The following is a 24,592-nucleotide window of genomic DNA, read 5'->3' on the forward strand; positions in this document are numbered from 1 at the left end:
ACATCTCAACTCTCCAGGCCTGCACTATTATCCCAAAGGGAATCAAGTCCCATGAGGCCTCATAACTTGGTTGCTGGTTGAAATTGATATAACAAGTTAGATGGGAGCTCTGTCTGGAAGTACTTGGTCTGTTAACACAACCACCTGCAACCACATGAAAAGTAAATAATCATATTAATGCAGGTTAATTCAGGATGATGGACACCAAAGGAGCAAAGGTTTGGCTAGTTTTGAGCTGGTATAAGAATAGGACTTTAGCTATCAGATGTCAGAAAAATAGGAGAACAAGTAGGTTAATGGATAACAGCAGGCAGAGGTTAGAACAAATCAAGGATATGCCACATCAAACAATCAGAGTCCAGTGACTTAGGTCTGTTCCTGAAGCAACATCTGCCCCACACCACTCTTTGCCAAGGCGGGTTTGGTATGGGAGTGAGCTCAAAGCTTCTTACTCAGGTAAGCAATCACAGGTGGCCATGGAGGGGGCAAGAGTGACAGAAGGCTCTAAACATCATAATAGGTGTATATGAAACTTGGTGGAAAGACCACTGGACCAAGGTCCTAATAGACCTGAGTACTGCTCTCTGTGCTTCTCTTTTCAGTGACCTCCACTTCGATCCCAAATCCTGCTCAATGGAGCCATCTTGCTTTCAATTCAGCACCCCTATTTCCAGGAACTTGTTCTACATCCATCTGTCACCTGACTCTCATGACCAAGAGCAGATACTTGGCCCTTTAGGTCTGTTTGGTGTAACAGCATTCTTAGCATACGCCCTCACTGTTAGCAATTTTGGAAACACTATGATCCCTGAGAGTGAACAGCCTGTGTCCTGATCAGCTGAGCCTACGGTCTATGAAGTGCTTAATTTAAAAAAAAAAAAAAGAAAAAATCCTGACACAAGTTGGCCTACAGAAACTGCTACTAAAAAGACGGAACCAGTTCTCTATATATGAAATGTCCTGGTCATATTAGTATAAAGAGAGATTTTAGCCAAGTGGGATTTTTTGTTTTTAAATGAAACTTATTTTAAAAGAGGAAGAAATATCACGAAGTCCTTTGAGGACGTTAGTTGTTTCCAATATTGAAGGTTGTCTATTTTCCCACATTCAATCTGTAGACTGAGAACTGTGTACCTTTTTCTCCAGGAAATTGGCCTCAGCCACAGTTGGCCCCAAAATGTCAGCAATGTAAGCAAATGCTAGCAAAATAAGTCTTCTGCATTAGATAAAATTTTGCCTGCTCTTTTCTCTCCTTTCTCCTTGACATAAGTCAGTAGTTAGCATAAAAAAAAAATCTGAATTTCCTAAACACTTGACACATTTAAAAGTCTCCCAAAGAGAGACTTCTCTCTGCACCGGTGAAATGTTGAGGCTTTTCTACAGAAGTGTCTTAACCCGTCTTCCTACTGTCTAGTTATCCTCAAAAGTTACTCATTATTTCTCTGCCTCAGAGATTTTATTATTTGTTTTTTTTTTTTTTAAGATTTTTAAAAATTTATTTGGCAGAGAGAGAGTGTGTGTACAAACAGGGGGAGCAGCAGCAGGAGAGCGAGAAGCAGGTTCCCCACTGAGCAGGGAGCCTGACATGGGTCTCAGCTCGGTCCCAGAACCCTGGGATCACGACCTGAGCCAAAGGCAGATGCTTAACTGAATAAGCCACCCAGACGCCCCATCTTAAACACTTTTTATTTTTTTTTTCCTTTCTTAAACACTTTAAAGAGTATCTCATGTTGTGCAGGATGAAGTCGAGCTCCTCACCCTGGCAAAGTCCTCCATCCAGGCAAGTCACCTAAAGGAACTCATGATGTAAGTCAGAAAGATCTTCTCACTACCCCTTTTAAATACCTTACATACTCCTGATACCTCATGTCCACTCTGGCCCTTTCTTCTTCCTTTCTACTACCCAATGTTTACATTTTTAAAAAATAACTAGCTAAAATCCTTCCTTCTTCATAATGGAAGTGCCCTTAGCTCAGGGAGCTCTCTCTCATTATACTTATATTCACTCTCTGTTCCCTTCATTTGGCATGTTGTTTTACAACAAGCCTTGTTTTTTTAACTTGTTTTTCCATTCCACTCATGTGCATATTTACCTTTTCACACTGGATGTTTGACTTTGAGGGCAAGGATCATATCTACCATTAGATTAGCACACAGTGGACTCACAATAAATATTTACTAATTTTAACTGATTGACAGTTAAAAGATGACAACCCTTGCTTTCATCTTTCTCTGTAACCTTCCCTACTTGCTTTTTATCATGAATCATTCCAGTTCCAAAGGCCAACCTTTTCTTTCTGGTTAGAACGTGTCTGGAATTCTATCTAGGTTTTTGCACTGGAAGGATGCTCTCCAAGAGAGACAGCAAAGCTCCAAGGAGTAGTAGGATGGCTCTCTCCATGACTTTCACCTTTATCTTCAAAGTAAAGGGAGTTCTCTTCCATTAGCATGCTCTGCTGCTGCCTTTTAAGCACTCTGACTCAAGGTGAATAAACAAAAAGGATCTTCTCTTGGGTCACCCTAGCATGAAATGCACAGGCTTCATTAATTACTAAGGGAGGCCAAAAGGAAAACAAAAACAAAAACAAAAAATTAAAAGACATAGATACATATAGATATTTATTTAAAAGACATAGATTTTATGTATATTTATTTATATTCATTCTAAATTTTGAATCATTCTAACATTAGCTCAATCCCAAAGTGCTCAAGACCTGTTCTATTCCACAAGGCATCAGTAGGAATTGGGCCTGACAAGCATATGTTTCAGAAAGGAAATCACAAAGAGGAGATGGGGGGACCCTGGATAGGAGGTTTGAGTAGTAGGATTGAACTTGAAATCTCATTCTCTCTTTTTCTCTCGCAAACAGCCTCCTACCCACATCTGTCAGTCTTGCTTGTGAAATAATAAATAGTATTTGCTGAGTGCTTTCCATTTGCTAACTGCTTTCCCTAGATTATCTCATTCAGTCCTCACATTAACTTTATGAGGTAGGTACTATTATTACCCTCGGCAAAGAGAGGATATAGGACATATAATCAATGAGTGAGTAAGTGGGCTGTGAAATGTCACTCTTCAGCTTTAGACATTTGAGGAATAGGAAGCAAGAACCCAAGTACTTATGCCTAAAAATTTTTGCTGTCCTTACTTGGGAATAGAGTGGAGACACTATTGATGGACTACCTTCAAGAGCACAGCTTCACCTTTTCAGTCTCAAACAATAATTGTATTTTAACATAGTGCGACAATTGTTGTGGTCAACATAGTAACACAAGGGTCTATTCCTTCTGGTTCTATTCTACCAGCCCAAGAGCCTCAATATTTTTCTTGACATGGTATAATCATGCTTTCTCCCTATCTACAACTATTCCACTCCATTGTTCTTAACTCAAGATAGACGATCACAAGGCTCTCTTTGTCTTCTTCCTGGAGTGCCTACAATAGCCATAAGATTGTTCAATTGGAGCATGTATGTGACCTTAATAAAAATCCTTTTTCCTCTCTGGGCCTCTGTTTCCTCATCTATAGGTAAGTGGGTTGGACCAGATCATCTCTAAGGTCCCTTGCAACTCTAACATTCTCTGTTACCAAAAGAGAGCAACATTAAATCTGAAAAGGCAGACTGTAGTCTTATTGTGGAGGACTTTGCTGAATTATGGGTCCACTTAATTATATAGACAATAGGGACACACTGAAGGATGGTGAATAGGGAAGTGATATGATTGGAATTGACTGACCATGACGTTTAGGAATAGGGAGTAAAGGGGAGAAGTAAAGAGATCTGAATAGGAGAGATGGGAAATATCATGAGCAGACAAGAGTTTTCTAGGTGTGGCAACTAACTAGATACAGAGAACAAAGGAGGCCTGGGGAGTCAAAATTGCTGGTGATTGGGATGTTACTAAACAGAAATAGGGAGGTAGAGAGGAGTCTGCTTTAGAGGGTAACATAATGAATTCTATTTTGTACATACTCTATAACTCAATTTCACTCCTACACATTAATCTCAAGAAACTCATGGACCCATATAACAAAATACATGTGGAAGAATGTTTATTGGAATATTGTTCACAAGGCAGCCCCGATGGCCCAGTGGTTTGGTGCCGGCTTCGGCCCGGAATATGATCCTGGGGACCCAGGATCAAGTCCCACATCGGGCTCCCTGTGTGGAGCCTGCTTCTCTCTTTGCCTGTGTCTCTGCCTCTCTGTCATGAATATATAAATAAAATCTTTTAAAAAAGGAATATTGTTCATAAAACAATAACCTAGAAATAATTAAAATGTCCATAAACAGGAAAGCAGATAAATTGTAATATAGTCATGCCGTGGAATATTATATGGTAGCCAAAACAGATGAACACACTATAATATAGATAAAAAATAGCAATATAATATAAATTTAAAAGTTAATCTCTTACATTCAGCATAATATCATTAATAAAGTAAAAAACAGGGATGCCTGGGTGGCTCAGTGGTTGAGCATCTGCCTTTGGCCCAGGGCATGATCCTGGAGTCCTGGGATCGAGTCCCACATTGGGCTCTCTGCATGGAGCCTGCCTCTCTCTCTGTGTGTCTCTCATGAATAAATAAATAAAATCTTAAAATAAAATAAAGTAAAAAACAATCAACATAAAGAATAAATGTAATTACATGTGTAATCATACATATAATCACATATATAATCCTTTTAAAGAACACATATTTGGTATGTGTGCTGGTCTTGTTTTTGTTTTAAAGATTTTTATTTATTTATTCATGAGGGACACAGAGAGAGGCAGAGACACAGGCAGAGGGAGAAGCAGGCTCCATGCAGGGAGCCCAACATGGGACTCGACCCCGGGTTTCCAGGATCATGCCCTGGACCGAAGGTGGCGCTAAACCACTGAGCCACCGGGGCTGCCTTGTTTTTGTTTTTCAATTGAAATCTAGTCAACAGGGATCCCTGGGTGGCACAGCGGTTTGGCGCCTGCCTTTGGCCCAGGGCGCGATCTGGGAGACCCTGGGTCAAATCCCACGTTGGGCTCCCGGTGCATGGAGCCTGCTTCTCCCTCTGCCTGTGTCTCTGCCTCTCTCTCTGACTATCATAAAAAAAAAAAGAAAAAAAAATCTAGTCAACAGAAAATATTATTGTTTCAGGTGTACAACACAGTGATTCAACATTTATATATATTACAAAGTGATCACCACAATAAATCTAGCTACCATCTGTCACCATACAAAGTTGTTACAATATTATTAACTATATTCCCTATGCTGTGCATTGCATCCACTTGTCTTACTTATTTTAGGACTGGAAATTCGCACCTTTTAATATCCTCTTCCTATTTCGTCCATTCTTCCCCCTCTGGCAACCACCAGATTGTTCTCTGTATCTAAGAGTCTGTTTCTGTTTTGTTTTTTTAGATACCACATATAAATGAAATCGTACAGTATTTGTCCTTCTCTGTCCAACTTATTTCACTTAGCCTAATATTCTCTAGGTCCATCCTGAGGACCTTGCAAATGGCAAGGTTGTTGCAAATGGCAAGATTTCATTTTTACTTATGGCTAAGTAATATTCCATTGTGTGTGTGTGTGTGTATACACCACATCTTTATCCACTCATCTATGGATAAACACTTAGGTTGCTTCTACATGTTGACTATTGTAAATAATGCTACATTGAACATACAGGTTCATATGTCTTTTCAAATTAGTGTTTTTGTTCCCTTTATATGAATACCCAGAAGTGGAATTACCCATAAGTGGAATTGCTGGATTGAATGGTAGTTTCTATTTTTTATTTTTCCATACTGTTTATCTGTTTGCATTCCCACCAACAGTGCACAGGGTTCCTTTTTCCTCCATATCTTCACTGACACTTGTTATTTCTTATCTTTTTCTTCCTGGCCATTTTGACAGGTGTGAGATATCTCACTGTGGTTTGGATTTGCAGTTTCCTGATGACGAGTGATGTTGAGCATCTTTTCATGTGTCTGTTGGCCATCTGGATGTCTTTTTGGTGAAATGTCTACTCAGTTTCACTGCCCACTTTTTTATTTTTAAAAATTATTTATTTATTTATTCATGAGAGACACAGAGAGAGAGAGGCAGAGACACAGGCAGAGGGAGAAGCAGGCTCCATGCAGGGAGCCCGACGTGGGACTCAATCCTGGGTCTCCAGGATCACACCCTGGGTTAAAGGCAAGCGCCAAACCTCTGAGCCACCCAGGGATCCCCCACTGCCCCCTTTTTAATAGGATTATTTGTTGTTGTTTTTTTTTTATATTGAGCTGTGTGAATTCTTTATATATTTTGTATATTATCCCTTTATCGGTGATATCATTTGCAAACATTTCCTTCCATTCAATAGGTAGCCTTTTGTTTTGTTGATGGTTTTAAGTAATATGTATTGATACAGTAACAGAATATAAATAGAAATTAAAGGAATGATAAAAATAGGATACAAGATGCTTACTTTGGATGCAGAAGGCATTGGGATGCAGTGAGGAAAACAGATATAGATTATTGTCAAGGAACTAGTTTTCATGTTGGATTTTCAGGGGTTTATTATGTTATTTAAAAATAACTACTCAGGGGCACCTGGGTGGCTCAGGTGGTTAAGCATCTGATTCTTGATTTCTGCTCAGGTCATGATCTCAGGTTTGTGAGACAGAACCCCACATTAAGCTTCTCTCCCTCACCTTCTGCCCTCCCTCCCCCACTCATTCTCACTCTCTCTCAAATAAATAAATCTCTTAAAAAACCCATAGAAAGTAACTGATCAAATAAACACATAAATTATCATAAGAACAAAATGTATTAAGCATAACTAAATATAGATCTCAAAGAACACTACTATGGTTGAAAAAGATACATTAGAAGATAAAGCAGATTGGTAGACAAAGTAAAGAGAAAATAAAAACATCTCTGAAGTGAATGCTACATTAGAAACAATGAAAAGTAGGGATAAAGTATGATTAAGGCATGTCAAAACATGAGGAACAGGATAGAGAGAATAAAAGAACACAAATATAAAAATGATACAGAGAAGGTATACAAAGAAGATTCAACTCTTGGATGTGATTGAAATGATATTTATTTATTTATTTTTTTAAATTTTTTATTGGTGTTCAATTTACTAACATACAGAATAACCCCCAGTGCCCGTCACCCATTCACTCCCACCCCCCGCCCTCCTCCCCTTCCACCACCCCTAGTTCGTTTCCCAGAGTTAGCAGTCTTTACGTTCTGTCTCCCTTTCTGATATTTCCCACACATTTCTTCTCCCTTCCCTTATATTCCCTTTCACTATTATTTATATTCCCCAAATGAATGAGAACATATAATGTTTGTCCTTCTCCGACTGACTTACTTCACTCAGCATAATACCCTCCAGTTCCATCCACGTTGAAGCAAATGGTGGGTATTTGTCATGAAATGATATTTAAAGATATAATGGAAGACATGTTTCCTCAATAAATATTTAATCTGCAGATCAAAAAGATACATCAATATTTGGAGAAAAATGTTATAGTAAGATGAACCCAAGATATATATACCTGTAGAGACTAATGTTCAAGTATATAGAACTAATTATATGAGAATCCGAAGAGAAAAGGCAGGCAACTTAAAAGGAAGAAAGAATTAGGTCGACTTCAGAAATCTCTGCAGTGATATTCAAATGCTTGAATACAGTGTATGACTGACTACACAGTTATGAGAAAATGAAAGTGTGACCCCAAACTACACATCCAGGTGCAGCAGGTAAAAGCTGCTGGTTATTTCTCCACATTTATTTTCTTCCTTCTTAACACAAAGAACCCTGATTTTGAGCCAGACAATTACAATCACCTAAATGGCTATATATCCCATGGCCATGTAACTGATGTTTTTCTAATGAAATATAAACAGAAATGTTGTGTGTCACTTCAATGAAGTCTCTTTGAGGGTAGGGCTCTATCCTTTTTTTTTTTTTTTTTTTTTTTTTAAGATTTTATTTATTTATTCATGAGAGAGAGAGAGAGAGAATGAGGCAGAGACACAGGCAGGGGAAGAACAGGCTCCATGCAGGGAGCCTGACGTGAGACTCTATCCAGGGTCTCCAGGATGACACCCTGGGCTGTAGGCGGCACTAAACCCCTGCACCACTGGGGCTGCCCAGCTCTATTCTTCTTGATTCATTCCTTCACTTTGCTGTCTGAAATATGGATATGATGGCTGACACGGAAGCAGCCTTTTTGGACCATGAGGGCAGGACCATTCTTTAAGAAATGGTACAACAGTGAGCTGGAAAGAGTGTGGGTCCCTGATGAATTCATGTAGACATCATGCCTGCTCTGGACTTCTATTATGTGAAAAAGTAATAAACTTCCATGTTAAAATCTCTCATGTGTATGTATGTTGGGGGAGAAAGATTCTTTATATTAAGCCAAACTTAACACTAAATGATTATGCCAGGCAGCTGTCTTCAGATATAAAGTTAAGAAACAGGACTTCTCAACTTTGGGAAGAAAATTAAATGATGAAACTCAGCAAACAAAAGTTAAATCAAAATAATATACAAATAGGGAATATGGAAGACACTGTAAAAGAATTAATGATGAAAATTTAATTCACTTAAATACAAAAATAAGATTAAATAACTATGGGAGGGGATCCCTGGGTGGCTCAGCAGTTTAGCACCTGCCTTTGGCCCAGGGCATGATCCTGGAGTCCCGGGATTAAGTCCCACATCAGGCTCCCTGCATGGAGCCTGCTTCTCCCTCTGCCTGTGTCTCTGCCTCTATCTCTGTGTGTGTCTCTCATGAATAAATAAATAAAATCTTAAAGAAATAAAGAAATAAAGAAATAACTATGGGAATAATGGCTACCAGATAGAAAGCAAATGATAACACAAAAAACAAAAGTATGGTAGAAGATTGAAGTGAAATGAAATGAAGTTAAAACATTCCCTACCTACTTTATTTTTGAAGACATTTTCTTGTGGGGTTGAAAATTCCCTTTAACAAAAATAAAATTAGAATGATTGTAAAGTATTGTCTTCAAGAAGATGTATGACAAAAGGTGTGGTTGTTGACTTTTCAAAGTCACAAACAGTAACTACCTCTGTTAATAATTATAATAAAATTAAAGAAAATGTGCTGATTTTCTCCTCTTGCATCACACGGGATCTATAGATATAATCTAAAGTTGAATATTTTATTTTAAGATTTTATTTATTTATTCATGAGACACAAAGGGGAGGGGGACAAATATAGGCAGAGGGAGAAAGCAGGCTCCATGCAGGGAGCCTGACATGGGACTCGATCCTGGGTCTCCAGGATCACACCCTAGGCTGAAGACAGCGCTAAACCACTGAGCCACCCAGGCTGCCCTAAAGTTGAATTTTTAAAAAAATCTTTTACATAATGATTTTGACCTCTTAGTGATTTTCATAATTTTTTTAAAAGAACTCGGGGTTGGGGGGTTGTGCCTGGGTGGATTAGTTGAAGTGTCTGACTCTTGATTTTAGTTCAGGTCATGATTTCAGGGTCCTGAGATCAACCCGTGCATCGAGCTCCATGCTCAATTGGGATGTGTCTGCTTAAGTTTCTCTCTTTCCCTCCTCTCCTCTCCCCCAGTCCATGATATCTCTCTCTCTCTCAAATAAATAAAATAAATCTTAAAAAATTAGGAACTAATAACTTTCATAGTGAAGAAACATTTATCTAAAGTTCAGCAATTTGTGCAGTTTCACTTCAATTTCCTTTACCTTCACTAAATGAAAGTATAAAGTTACTATTTTTTGTTTTAAACTAGCATGTAGAGTATGATTCCCATTTTTGTTTGCTGATCTCCTTGTCATTCAACCTAATATTTATTTATCTACCTACCTACTATTTTCTTGTCTATATCTTAGTTGCATATTGAATGTCTTGAAAGACCTTCAACAGGGGCACCTGGGTGGCTCAGTGGTTGAGTGTCTGCCTTTGGCTCGAGTCATGATCCCAGTATCCTGGGATCAAGCCACACATCAGGCTCACTGCAGGGATCCTGTTTCTCCCTCTACTTATGTCTCTACCTCTCTCTGTGTGTCTCTCCTGAATAAATAAATAACACCTTAAAAAAAAAAAATCTTCAACAAATGTCATTTGTGATAGGTTCAAATGGTGGAATTTATTCTTTGTTTATATATTTTAATAAGCATCATGTATTAGTTTGATAAAACATATCAACCCCGTAAAAACTAGGGTTTTTTTTCTCATAATAGTTTTATTTTTAATAGCTCCAAATGGGTTTTTTTTTTTTAACAAAGGAATTTTCCCACTTTCTCCTGGAAAAAATTTTATAACTATGCAAAAATGAAAATGAATACCTGCCCCTATACCCAGACAGAAAGTAGAAAATAGAAACAGAAAATAGAAAAGCTTCTATTTAAAGCTTTTAATTTTATTAAAATTACTAACAGGGGTAGTCTCTGTTTGTGACTTTGAAAAGTCAACCACACCTTTTGTCATACATCTTCTTGAAGATAATACTTTACAATCGTTCTAATTTTATTTTTGTCAAAGGGAATTCTCAACCCAAGAAAATATATTTAAAAATAAAGTAGATAGGGAATGTTTTATCCTCATTTAATTTTTTCCTGCATTTCATTGCATCCAAGGTAACAGACCTAAATAGTGGCAGAGTTGGGATTAGAACTAAAATGTTCTAATTTCCAGACCAGATGTTCCCAGAGAAAGACAGTTACTGTTATTTTCCCCTTGTTGAATACAACTGGTTTTCATGGCAATAAGATAACCAACACATACCCAATGGAGCCATTGGTTCATAGAATTTTCAACTTGCAAGGGACCTTAGAGATGGTCTGATGTGAGGAGTCTGCAGAGGGCATCAGCAGCCTCCTCTCCAGGCCCAAACTGGCGCCCAGCTCCTGTGCCTCTAGGCTCTCATTTCAGTCCTCACCAGTTTTTTTTTTTCTTACCTGATTTACATATTAATGTTCCACATAAGATTCCATTTGAAGAAGAGGCATGATTTCTACAAATAGATTTAAAACCACTGATAGCCTAATCTTACAGAAATAGAGAGGTGATTTAATATAATCATTGCAAAGTGAGGAAGTTTCAAGAAGTACCAACCAATTCATAGGAGAATAAGCAATCTTGGGCCAAGCTTATTTTGAGACTGTCTGATATCATTCCATTTAGGAGCAGCTGTTTTTCTGAATTCACACTTCTCTTTTTTTCTAAACCGCTAGATAACTAACCCAAGTATATAGACTGTACAAATTTTATGTGGTCAAGAAATTGTAGATTAGATGCATGAACAAGAATAAGAGGAAAAAATGTCAAATGTCCTGCCTTATAGTGTTTCATGTTCTAATTGAGAATTGTCTAACTAAAAGCATCTGTCTGCAATTAAAAATGTGGATCCATTTTAAAGGTAATAATAGAAATGTTCTTTATTAGATAGAAATATCACTATGTCTCTGAGGTTGATGAGGTCAATTAAATGGAAGATGGAGGTAATTTAATACTTTACATTTATCAAGGGCTTTATAGATTATAATCAGTAAAACAGCATTTGGTCTGGTAGGAAGGGCACAGGCCCAGCCTCAGATCCACTTCAACATCTAGTAACTGGGAAACTCCAGGCAAACCAACTTAGCTTAACTGACACTCAGTTTTATCATCTGTGAAATGGGACTTCTGTGAGAATTAAGTGTAATGACACATATTAAGTACTTAACTCTTTCTCAAGTAATTTTAGTTTCCTTTCCTCTGTTTTCCTGGCACGTTGAGTATAATGATGCTTTTATTAGACTATTTTAAATATAGAAGAGTATAAGCAATAATACATGGCAAGCTATTTTTTGAATAAAGAATAATTTTGCAACCTGCATCATAACCAGTAATCAGTATATTGCAAAGAAAAGAGCCCTGGGTCTACAATTAGAAGACCTCAGTTCTTATCTCCATTCTGCCCTTTTTAGATTGAACCATATGAAATAACTATTTTTATAGGTCACAAATGGTTGAATAGATTTGTGGTACTGGAAAAACAATGTTCTCTCTGAGATTCCATTTCCTCATTACATGAATTTAAATAACTACATTTATTCACTGATTAAACATTTATCATATACATATTGTGTGGCAGGCATTGTTTCATGTGACGATGATACAGTGAAGAACACAACAATGTCCTTTTCCTTGTGGTGCTCTATTCAATAAGGCAGACATGTAATAAACAAGCAAATAAGCTTACAAACAATACACTTTTTTCAGGTAGTGATAGAATATTCAGTAACTAGGTGATCTCTAAGGTTTGATTCTGCTTGAAAATTATAAAATATGAAGTCATTTTTATAATAAATTATTTTCTTACTGAAATAATTTAAGATATATTTGAAGATAAATTTATACTCTTTAAAAATAGAAAGAAGTACTTTCACTGTAGGAAATCTGAAAGAGAATCTTCAGAAAATCTCAAAAGGATTTAGGGGATTATATTAGGAAATAGTTTTGGCTCCATGTAACAGAACAACCAAATAGTAGTTTACTTTTCTCATGAATCAGGAAGTCCAAATCCAGCTGCTCCAAAGCTAGTATGGCACCATAGTGCTTTCAGGCCAGGCCACTCTCAGCCATCTTCACCATAGGCTTTCTTTCTTTCTTCTTTTTTTTTTTTTTTTTCTTTTTCAAGATTTTATTTATTTGAGAGAAAATGAGAGAGCATGAGCAAGGGGAGGGGCAAAAGGAAGGGGCAGAAGAAGAAGCAGACTCCACTGAGCAGAAAGCCCAATGCAGGCTCAATGCAGGGACCATGCCCCTAGCCAAAGGCAGACACTTAACCAACTGAGCCACCCAGGCACCCCCATCATAGACTTTCTTCCTCATGCTGGCTGTTTCACAGTTACAAGTTGGCAGATGGAAACCGCTCCTGCAACACCATACAATGTTTCAGGTCAAAGGATAAAATGTAACTGCCAACTTACTTTGCCTCCTTTTAAAGTTTTCCCAAAAGCTTCAGCTAGCAAATCTCACTTATTAGCAGAAACTGGACCACCCCTAAATTTTTCAGTGGAGCACATGGCTACCCTATATGAAATTAGGATTATGTTAATAAAAGAGCAGAGTTCAGAGAAATATTGGTTAAAGAACGAGGTGTCTCTATCAGAGGGATATACCAACCTTCATTCAGAAATATGATTCTGAATATCTGTGAAACAAACATTTACCAGGGAAAATCATTACTAAAAGAAAATTTTCACACAAATATTCTTAGATAGCAAAAACTCTTTGGCATACAATGATCTCCAATTCCCTTCTCCAAACTCTACCTCTCAGGAATGTGTTTGATTAGGTTCTACTTTTATTATTTGCTCTAGTTAAGTCCACCTGTAATATCAACTCCAGGGCTTGGTTTGAATAAATATGCAAGCACTCCATGTATCTGAAGTGATTTTCTATTTCCTTCCTTCCACACCAGGTTTAGGAAGACTTATAAACAAATAAAACCAATGATTAGGGCAGCCCGGGTGGCTCAGCGGTTTAGCGCCACCTTCAACCCAGGGTGTGATCCTGGAGACCCGGGATTGAGTCCCACGTCGGTTCCCTGCATGGAGCCTGCTTCTCTCTCTGCCTGTGTCTCTTCCTCTCTCTGTGTATCTCTCATGAATGAATAAATAAAACCTTAAAAAAAAAAAATAAAAAAAAATAAAATAAAACCAATGATTAAAATAATAGCTAAGGGATCATGTTTGAGGAGAAGAGCAAGAAAACAAAATCTAAGGGGATACAAGTATGCAGAAGTCCCTGGGATTATCAGAGGGTTCCACAATTGTGAGTGTCCCTTACCATCTGAATTTTAGCAATCTAAGTATGTGTATAAAATCTGCTAAAATGTTTATAAAAATTCAAAAAAAAATTCATTGTCCAAATGAAAAATCAGCTATGATGAATATATGAGGGTACATCAAGTAAAATGGTGTGGGTAAATGATGAGTGGTTCCTCTGGGTATCCCTCACCCTGGCATTTAGAGAAACTCTGGGATAGAAAGTGAGAGGTACAGATACCCAGGCCTAGTGTGCGGTGCCATAAATGTCACACCTGCATGAAACTGGAAGTCACAGAGCTGGTCTCCATGGCAGTGGCTGGAGGAAAATGTGAAGATGTGAAGTGGTGCTCAAGAAGCCATCAGTTCACCACCCAGTCCTTCTGAACCAGATTTTCTTGGGTGGAAGGCTGGGAATATGCATTTTTAACAGATTCCTAGGTAATTCTTATAGACACTAAAGTTTAAAGAACCATAGCTCTAGATTGGTGTTTCTCAAATGCTAGTCCACAGACCTGCTACAATATAGTCCCTTTGGGAGTTTTAAAAAATAAGGAATTGATGGCAGAGAATTCAAAATCATATTTTCTAGTAAAAAAACTTAGAAGCGCAGGATTTGGTATAGACACTTAGGGAAGAATCCAGGTACTTTAAGAATGAGCCAGATGGACCTAGTGTCTTGCTTCTAATTAATGGAATACAGCAAAGATGATGGGATATCATATCCAAAATTAGGTTACAGAAGAACTGTGGCTTCTTGCTTGCTCACTCTTGTTCTCCCTTGTTTGTTCTGAGAGAAGCTTGTTGTCATGTTGTGAGCTACTTGTAGCAAGGAGTAAGGAACTGAGGGAGGCCTCTGGCCAACATCCAGTAAGGAACTGAGACCCTCAGACCAACAAGGAACTGAGTCCTGCCAATAACCTGTGAGTGAACATGGAAGTCAACAGCCCTACTGACACCTTAAATGAAACCTTATGAGAGACTTTGAGATCAAGGCATTCAGCTAAGCTCCACCCAGATTCCTGATTTACAGGAATCTATAAGATCATAAATGTTTGTTGTTTTAAGCCTCTAGAGGAGGGGATAATTTATTACCCAGCAAAAGTTAATTCATACAGGAGTATTTCATGTAAAAATATTTATCAGTTTTTAACATTTTGGCATATAAAAGAATATGTCTTGGTCATATGGGATTTTCTTTCATATACATGAAACACCTTATTCCTTGATACTGCAAATAAAAACAGACTTCTTGGGAGGAAACTTTTTCTTCTAGCCTTCAAAGATTCTTCTGGCTGGTCTAAGGATTAAATTGACATGAGGAAGATCAACAGAAAAACTAACTTAATTTCACATATATGGAAACGACACATGCAAGAGAGGTTCAAAAACAATGGCAAAATGAGGTATATATGCCATGATGACCTAAGGAACAGGATAGGGGCCTGGGGCTTCAAAGGGTAGGAGGGCTATTCACACACAGGCAATAAAAAAATAGCAGATGTTTGGTAATTAGATATTTGTCCTGCCATACAAATGGGTCAATCAGATAAAATTTATTTCTGGTAATAGCTCTGATTCTGGAAAAGACACCCAATTTAGGTTCTTTCAGGTAATTAAGAGAGGAGCAAAATTTCTCTTGAGCCTGCAGTGTCTTGATTGCCTTCAGTTCAAAACAGTCCACCTACCAAGGGATACCTAGGTGGCTCAGTGGTTGAGTGTCTGCCTTTGGCTCAGAGCAAGATCCTAGTTCAGGGATCGAGTCCCACATTGGGATCCCTGTGAGGAGCCTGCTTCTCCCTCTGCTATGTCTTTGCCTCTCTCTGTATCTCTCATGAATAAATAAATAAAAATTAAAAAAAAAAACAACCCACAACAGTCCACTTGCCAAAGTGGCACATTTTGGGGAGATCTGTTCTGAACCCCTCTGCTGTGTAACACTAAGTTTTAGAAGTTAGGCTTCAAGTTAGGCAGAGAGCAAATGTAAATCTCTAATGCAGAATAGGTGCTTACTAAATAGAAGGAGAACTGAATTAATAAGCCAGAATAGATGACTGGAACAGATAGAAAATAAGATTCCACTTGATCCAACAGGCCACTGGTTCTCAACCCTTAGTGCGAATCAGAATTACTTAAAGGGCTTATTACACCACAGAATGCTGGGGCCCACCTTTTTCATCTTCAGAATTCCTCATTCAGTAAGTCTAAGATGAAGACAACGAATTTGCATTTCTAGGGAGGTCCAGGTGATATAGATACTGCTGGTTCAGGGACCATACTTTGAAAACCACTGCAACAGGCAGTGGTTCTATAGTTTCTTGTTGGGGGAGTGACATGAGAATAGTGCTCTCAGATGACTCATAAGGCATCAAAGGAACAGCAAGGCTGAAGGGATCAAACTTGAAGTAACTGTGAGGCTCTTACTAAAATAATTAGGTGATGGTATTTGGGAGCAAGGAGCTTTGCAGCCAAGGGAAATTAAAAAGGAAATATTGAAAAGGCTTGTTTACTTTATCAGTTCTCCTCCAAATATTGCAGTTTCAATAGTCACTCTAGCTACAGAAGGAGGAAATCAAATTATTATCATTCTTAATGAAAGAGTCACACAGCCATGTTTGCTGGATGGGTGAGAGACATGAAGTACCATCCAGCTTGGTTCCTATGAGTCAGTGCTTTGAGCAATATTTACTGCTATAATTAACTCCTCTACCAATTCTATTTACCTGATAAAATTGTCTTTGGGCTTCCATATGGCCCTGGCTTCCTCCAGGATCATTGGCTGGAGGTTCTGAAACCCATTCAAACCCTTCAGATTTGTGCCTCATCTGATTTACACCATTTCAGAACACTGGGTGTAATTCCTCTATGAGCATTCATTATCTCTATTTCCAAGTTGAAAATGATTCAAGCAGTGAAAGAGTACATGATTGTATTTATTCCTGGGTTGTTTTTGAAATGCAATTATTTCCTTGATGTTCTAGAGACAGTGGTGTTAATAGACTGCTTTCCAAAAGCATGGGGTTGCTGATTTCCAGGTTTCTGGCAACTGTTAGCAGATGTCATAAGCAAGGGTGATGGGGCAATAAACAAAGAAGGCCTTCTTTCCATCTTCACTGTGGCACACTCCCCTGAAAACTTGGTTCCCTTTGCATTTTCATTATCATTCCTTGCAAATGGTTCAAAAGTTCAAGAGTATCAAGAATAATGTCTAAGTGGTCATTTCAGATGCTGACTTATTTTTGTTCATTGGGACATTGGCTACTTTCCAGCAATTTCTAATGCTAAAACAATGCCTCCAGGACTGGCAAAATCAGAGCACTGTTCAGAGATATCTGTGGCTGATTTACAAAAAAATTGGGGGGTAGGGGGAAGCAAAGCATCTTGAGGGTTGTGAGGATACAAATTTATCCCCTCAGGATTTTCCAGTACAGTAAGGGAGAGACATTTATGAACAAGCAAACAGATTGGTATTAATAAAATGTCAGGGCCAAAAGAAAGCATCCCAAATGGAAAATCAGACATTTTAAATATGTTTTAAATGTCATGAACATAACTTAGTTAATTTCTAGTATTACCAATAACTGTTTCCATAACAGAAATGAGTGGTGACTCCTGGACCTGGACAGTGAGGAAAAACAGAAGGAACCCTTTTCTGTCTCTCTTTCCCCTGATTTATTTATTAAATTTATTTCTTGAGTAAACATTTTAACAATCAAGTGTCCTGGTTTCCCTCAGTCTCTCCTCTGCCTCACCTCTTTGGCACAGGGCCTGATACCAAATACCAACTTGCACATTTGCTTCGAGCAAAGCATGCACCGAGATACAGCAATTACAATGGTTTTTGTTTTGACTTTACCTCTTTTTTTTAATTTTGAAACTTTATTTTCGTATATTGAGCTATTTATATTTTAAATAACGTAATCCTGTAAACGTAATCCCTAATTTTTAAAATTCCTCAGCCTGAGCGTCTGCCTGCCCAGCCAAGGAAGGCTCCCTGATCCCCCTGAAGTGGCCCTGGGCCCTCAGACTCTAGACTTTACCTCTTTTAATGAAACCTCTATTTAAAGGTTATACTTTGAAAGGTATACTTTCAAGTTGAACAAAGCAAATACTTTTTTAAAAAATTGCAAGTCAATACTTTTTTAAATCAAGATAATAGACAGGATCTCCATCAGTAAAGCAGCGTTCCCATCCCATGTTGCACGAGGCTCATGTTAATATGCCTCCATTCTAATGGTCAGTTTCAGAGTAAACTTGCTCCACATTCCTGTGTTCTGTTTCTCTAGGTACAACCTTCTCTGCAAGGTTTAAAGATTATAAAATGGCCAAATGCTTTCAAAAGCATGGATTTCCCTGGTCTTTAAAATTCTTAAACTGTCCATTTTATCACATTCAATGGACATCTAGCTCCTGCAACCCAAACCCACAAGCATACTCATTCCTATTAGGCTGTTTACATCTACTTTGAAGGTCTTTCAACTAACCTTTTTCCTGACCCACCCCACAATTTCCTCTGGTTTGTTATTTGACAGACTATCTAAATACTTTACCCAAGTCATTTGCTTCCTTCCTACTGATAGCTTTTTAGTGCTTGCCACCAGCCCCTTTCTTCCTGGGAAAGGATCAAGGTTTTCTGCAGTATGGGCTCTGTAGCACATGGTCCATTCCTTAGCTCTTAGTATAATCTCGCTTTTTGAACTGGTTGTGGGGGGGGACAGTGGGCAGGTATGAATTATAAACACAGCCCTAGGGATGCCTGGGTGGCTCATTGGTTGAGCGTTTGCCTTTGGCTCAGGGTGTGATCCTGGAGACCTGGGATAGATTCCCACATCGGGCTTCCTGCAAGGAGCCTGCTTCTTCTTCTTCCTGTGTCTCTGCCTCTCTCGGTGTCTCTCATGAATAAATACATAAATAAAATCTTTAAAAAAATAAAATAAAAATAAACACAGCCATAGCAGTGTGACATAATTAATTCTGGGCACTTAGAATAACAATATTTAAGGCTAATAAAACATTTCAAGGGAAGGACCTTGGAGGACTGTTAAACAGGTAAGTGGCATTCGTTTCAATTAGCATATCAATTGTTTCTATGAAGAAAGTTCATTCTCTAAAACAGTTTCATTATTTCCTTCTGAAAACTTCTCCTTTCAATTGTTTAATAATTATTATCATGGATAGCACAAAGGAAAAGTAAAAAAATCACAAATTCCAAATTAGTAGATACTGATCTAAGGGCTGAGGTGTTACTCAACTGGGTCCTTGGGCTCTCCAATCAATAGCAATTGACAAGAGGCCCAGTGGGCATTCTGGGCAAGACTTTATCAGGGCTTATACTCAGCACAAGGAAGACAGCACAAAGGAAAGCATCCTCAGGCTGACTCCCCAAGTAGAGGTCTAGAGGTGGGAGAGAGTTTTTAAAAGAAACTTAGTTGGAAAAGGGCAAGTCTAAGCCTGGAAAGGCAGGAATTTATTAGCACCTGCATACTTAAAGTTCATGCTTCTTCATGTGTCACATGTCTAATTAACATGTTAAATCTCCACCCTTGGGTGTAATTTTTAATTTTATAATGAGGGGGGAACCTGGAAAGGTAAGCCCTGGGGTCCATCTTGGCACAGACTGGTTTGGTCCAGTCTTCACCAGTCTGTGTAGTAAGCATCTTCTTTTCAGTAAGCATCCTCCTTCGCATTCCTACAAGGTATGCTACTTAAAAGGCAGAGAGTTTGAGCTTTTTCTTTTTTCTTTATGGAGGCAGCCCAATAATGCTGGATGTTAGGGTCAGGATTGAGGGGACCTGAGCCCAGTCCCTGCTCTGTCTGTGAGGTATCCTTTGATTTGACCAACGTCTGTGTGTATTTTAGTTTTCCCAAGGAGCACCAAAGGTTTTGCCCATCTCCTTCCCAAGCAAATCTAAAGTAATCCAATACTTTACCATTCCTTTTTCAGGGCCCTGGAGTCTAGGACATTACTCAATATTTGCCTATTTTTCCCTGGAAAATTCACAATGTTAATGTAGTCCACTTTGTACTGTTGGGGCCAATGGCAAGCTGCCCCAAGGTGGGCCACTTTGGCCTGAAGACTACTTTGAGTTAAAAAGCAATAAAAACTTAGCAGATTTTAGTAAAAGCTCTTTATCTCCCCATCAACTGCCTAAAAAGAATTTAGATAGAGGACTTGCTCCAGGAAGAAAGTTATCACCATAAGTAACTACATTATGATATGAAGTAGGTGTGGTATACAGGGAGGAATCTAGCAAGGCCTATTTGATCCAAGTTCTCTCTAAGTCCTATTGTTTCTGGATGGCCCAGCAAACATTTGTTTACCAAACATTTACTCTTTTTCATCCTCCTGTTAATTGCATTCCTTTCCTCTGAGTCATAGATCCCTACTCCTCCTCAGTTCAGGATGACATGCATACCTCACTTTGCATGCCTGTCTTTAGAATATCCACCTCTGTGTGGATTCCCTGTACGTACACTGCTAAATTTTATTTTCTCCTGTTAATCTATCTCATGTCAGTTTGAATCTTGGTCCAGATAGAAGGACCCTGAAGGGGACAGGAATTCCTGCTCTCCTGATAACACCTAAAATACACTGGTTTCTCAACTCAACCTTGCTGAAGAGTCTCCCAATGTGAAAACAGCACCAAAAAGTGTTTTTAAATTGCTAGGTAAAAGGAACCAGGGAACACTACCATTCGTTCCTGAGCCAATTTTCCTAGTGACCAGATATGAATTTGGAGAATGGTTGGATGGTCTGAGATATATAACCTGTGTTGATGTTACAGGATTTCTTCTCCCCTAAGCACCCATAGCTCCTGGCTATGCCATTTCAAATGCAGAGTGGTGTACAGCAAAGCAAGGTTTATTGAGCGATAGCAAAGTGATAGTCCAAAGCTCCTGCAGAGGGAGGAGACCTGAGAGGGTTGTTACTGGAGGTTTTAAGTCTAGGAGTTTTTATGAGCTTGTTGGAGGGCTGTTTGAATCTGATTAACCCTCCTTGCACCTGTCATCCAATCAGGTTTTTGTCATCTATCATGTGGGAAAGGGTAGAGAACTTCTTCCAGGGTGGTATAAAATCCTTTTAAGGGTGGTTTCCTCTTAGGGCAGGGGCCCCCTTGCCTTGCCTGCCTTTATTCCAACTGTCCACCACTGACATACTAGAGCACTATGTTTTAAACATCCAAGTTAACTACTACCCTCATATTCTGGGCTTGATAATAATAGAACTATAAATTAATAAAGCCACCTTTCAGCTCAATGACAACAGAGTCTGAATGTGGGCCAGATGTCAGGAGATGTGCATATAATCTTTCCCCATCACTAATTATAATCTATAGTACAGATCAATTCAGTGGAATGGTTGTATAAGCTAGTGGAAACTACTCGTCAAAATCAAGTTGATATGGGGCATCTGGGTGGCTCAGCTGATTAAGCCTCCGACTCTTGATTTCAGCTCAGGTCATAATCTCAAGGTTGTGAGATTGAGCCCCACATCGAGCTTCATGCCTGGCATGGGGCCTGCTTAAGATTCTCTCCCCCTGGGCAACTTGGTGGCACAGTTGGTTGGGCGGCTGACTCTTGGTTTCAGCTCAGGTTGATATCTCGGGACCATGAAATTGAGCCCCGCTCCAGGCTCTAAACGGAGCACAGAATCTGCTTAGTTTCTCTCTCCCTCTTCCTCTGCCCCTCTTCCTACCCTCCCTCCAAATCAATCAATAACTCTTTTTTTTTTTTTTTTTTAAGATTCTTGGGGATCCCTGGGTGGCTCAGCGGTTTAGCGCCTGCCTTTGGCCTAGGGCGTGATCCTGGAGTCCCGGGATCGAGTCCCGGGATCGAGTCCCGGGATCGAGTCCCGGGATCGAGTCCCACATCGGGCTCCGTGCATGGAGGCTGCTTCTCCCTCTGCCTGTATCTCTGCCTCTCTCTCTCTCTCATGAATAAATAAACAAACAAACAAATAAATAAATATTCTCTTTCTTTCTTCCCCTCCCACCCCCACCCCACTCCCATCTCCTGGGTTCTCTCTGGGGAAAAAAAAAAATCAAATGGGTGTGGTATAGATTAATCCCATCATCTACTATTCTATCTGTAAAGTTCTTTTTAATTCTGAAATGTTTTCCATTTTGAGGAATACTCTGTTGAAATGCAAATATGTCTTGAAGGGGTTATAGCAATCTTTTAACAGAAGACACGTTATAAACAGTTAATGTTTTAGCAGAGATTGGTTACAAATTCAATACAGGCCAGGGAGAGCAGGGAAGGCTGAGGCTGATGAGAGAGGTAGAAAGACGCCAAAACAAATTTTATTACCCTTTCCAAAGTGCTTTTTGAGGACCACCTTAATTCTGCTTGTCATTATCCCTGCTGACCATCTCTGGATTGAAGCTGGTGATTTCCCTGAACACAAGGTCAAGCTTCACAATTTGGATGACAAATAGCAGCAACCTTACCATTATCTAGTCTTTAGTCCAAGACATGTCCATCTTCCTTCCATTGGCAACTGAATCCATTTTGCCTAACTTTTTAAAGATGCTCAGGCTGTCAAGCTGTGATTTTCACCCAGGGCTCTCATCTACACAATAAAATACAACACATGACCTGTTTGTTTTTCTCTCTTCACAGGAATCAATAATATTAACACTATTCCTGCAAAGCCAGAGGCTGGAGATTTGCATTTTGAAAATAACAAAGGATAAGGGAGGACCCATTTAAAAATTTTTTGTTGGCAGTCTGAAATGTCTAGCCCTACCACTAACTGAATTAACAGACAAAATGAACTCCAAACAGCTGAACTGCTGGTACAAAGGAAGGAAATTATAAATACCCACTGTGAAGGGATCCCTCGGTGGCTCAGTGGTTTAGCCCGTGCCTTTGGCCCCAGGGCGTGATCTTGGAGTCCCGGGATCAAGTCCCACATCAGGCTCCCTGCATGGAGCCTGCTTCTCCCTCTGCCTGTGTCTCTGCCTCTCTGTGTGTGTGTATCTCATGAATAAATAAATAAAATCTTTAAAATAAATAAATAAATACATAAATAAATAAATAAATAAATACCCATTGCGGCCTCATGACTCGATGCATAGAGTAAGACTATAGCTGGCACCCATATTTTCCTAACAAACACATAATTAGAGATAATTTAGTTCTTAGGTTACAGGACATCCAGGAGAGATTGTTCCTGAACTGGCTAATGAACATTACTCAGAGAGAAGAGGGGGAATCTCAAGGAAGGAGACTTTATAATCTTCCCTTCAGACAGATGCACAACCAGAATCACTTCTCTGAAATTCTAATATTAAATATTTCGAAGAACAGGAGCATTTCATAACTTAGTTATTGGAAAATGAACTAACACGAATCCATTCATCCTGAAAACCTGATATGAACTGAAGCAAGACTATTTCTAATCTTTACCTATACTATTTAGTGTTCATATGCAGACAATTCACTAGCAAGTTTTTCTTTGCACAAAGGATCTTTCCATTTTGTTCAGTGAAACCATGTTTGGCTTGCCATTATTGTTTAGAAATTAAAGTAGGAATAGAAAAGTATGTGTAAACGTTGTGTGGTCAAAGGGGTGGACTATTGGTGAGTGGCTTTGGTGAGTTGCTTTTAGCATCTACTCCAAACTCCTTATTGAGGCCTTTCCTGTCCTGTAGAAGCTGGAGAGTTAAAAAAATACATTTCTGATTTCCTGACCCCTGAGTTCAAATAGCTGATTTAATACACACAACTAACTTTAATACACACATCTTTCAAGGCTTCCTCTTGAAAGCCTACAAAAATACAATAAAGAGATTTATTTTTCTAAAAAAGATACAAACTTTCTGGGGCTGGGAAAACAAGAGGCAAGAACATTAATATTTTGGAAGATAGAGAGCGGTAGTGAAGAAGCCAGGGAAAAACCCAATTTACGTTGTAGGATTCTCAAAAGGTTCAAGAACTCTGTAGTAGTAACACAGGAGTTGAAGTGAGGGGACATCATGCTGAAATAAGGAGGTCTGGGTAAAAGATGTTTAAGAAGCAGTTAGATCTTGAGAACTGTTCCCCATTCCACACTGCTGGGTCATAATGGCCTGCCTTTATCACAGCAGAGCCTAAGGCTTTATTTCCTATGGAGGTAAGAGTGTCAGAGAGAAATGCAAGGCTTCCACTGAGGGCTGAGTCCTTGAGTCCTATGCAGATGAATGTCCACTCAGATGTCCCCAAGGTAGAACTGTAGCTTGGTAATTTCCATCCACTTGCTCAGAGCTTCTAGTATGCTTCCAGTATTTTCATTCCTCACTTGTTTTTGTTTTTTTTCTAATAGGTATTTTTAGGGGTATAATTTATATACAGTATTGAAATGCACACATCTGTGTAAGTCACACCCCTAATACCACATGAGACAAGTCCAATGCCCCAGAACATTAGTCCTTCATTTTATTTTATTTTTTAACTTACTAAAATTTTTTTTAAAAGATTTTATTTGAGGGGATCCCTGGGTGGCTCAGTGGTTCAGCGCCTGCCTTTCGCCCAGGGCATGATCCTGGAGTTCCGGGATCAAGTCCCGCATTGGGCTCCCGGCATGGAGCCTGCTTCTCCCTCTGCCTGTGTCTCAGCCTCTCTCTCTCTCTCTATGTCTATCATGAATGAATAAATAAAATAAAATCTTAAAAAAAAAAAGATTTTATTTGAGAGAGGGAGAGAGAGAAAACACAAGCAGGGGGAGGGGCAGAGAGAGAGGGAGAAGCAGGCTCCCCACTGAACAGGGAGCCCCACCTGGGATTAATCCAGGGACCCTGGGATCA

The 24,592-nt window shown here is 39.0% G+C and overlaps 2 long non-coding RNA genes across 2 annotated transcripts in view; one reads left to right on the forward strand and one right to left on the reverse strand.

Moving 5' to 3' along the window:
• The first annotated feature begins 356 nt into the window (after nt 1-356).
• Nucleotides 357-22,725, forward strand: LOC102155692. The gene is made up of 3 exons (XR_005365953.1): nt 357-456; nt 1,739-1,806; nt 22,428-22,725. It is a non-coding gene; the product is annotated as an uncharacterized LOC102155692 (long non-coding RNA).
• The window catches only part of LOC111097744, a 52,549-nt gene continuing 49,932 nt past the window's right edge, over nt 21,976-24,592 (reverse strand). The window contains exon 4 of the long non-coding RNA XR_005365954.1: nt 21,976-22,377. This is a non-coding gene — a long non-coding RNA (uncharacterized LOC111097744). The remainder of the gene's footprint in view (nt 22,378-24,592) is intronic.

The sequence above is a fragment of the Canis lupus genome, chromosome 10 (genome assembly GCF_011100685.1).
Source record: "Canis lupus familiaris isolate Mischka breed German Shepherd chromosome 10, alternate assembly UU_Cfam_GSD_1.0, whole genome shotgun sequence".
Classification (NCBI taxonomy): Eukaryota; Metazoa; Chordata; class Mammalia; order Carnivora; family Canidae; genus Canis; species Canis lupus.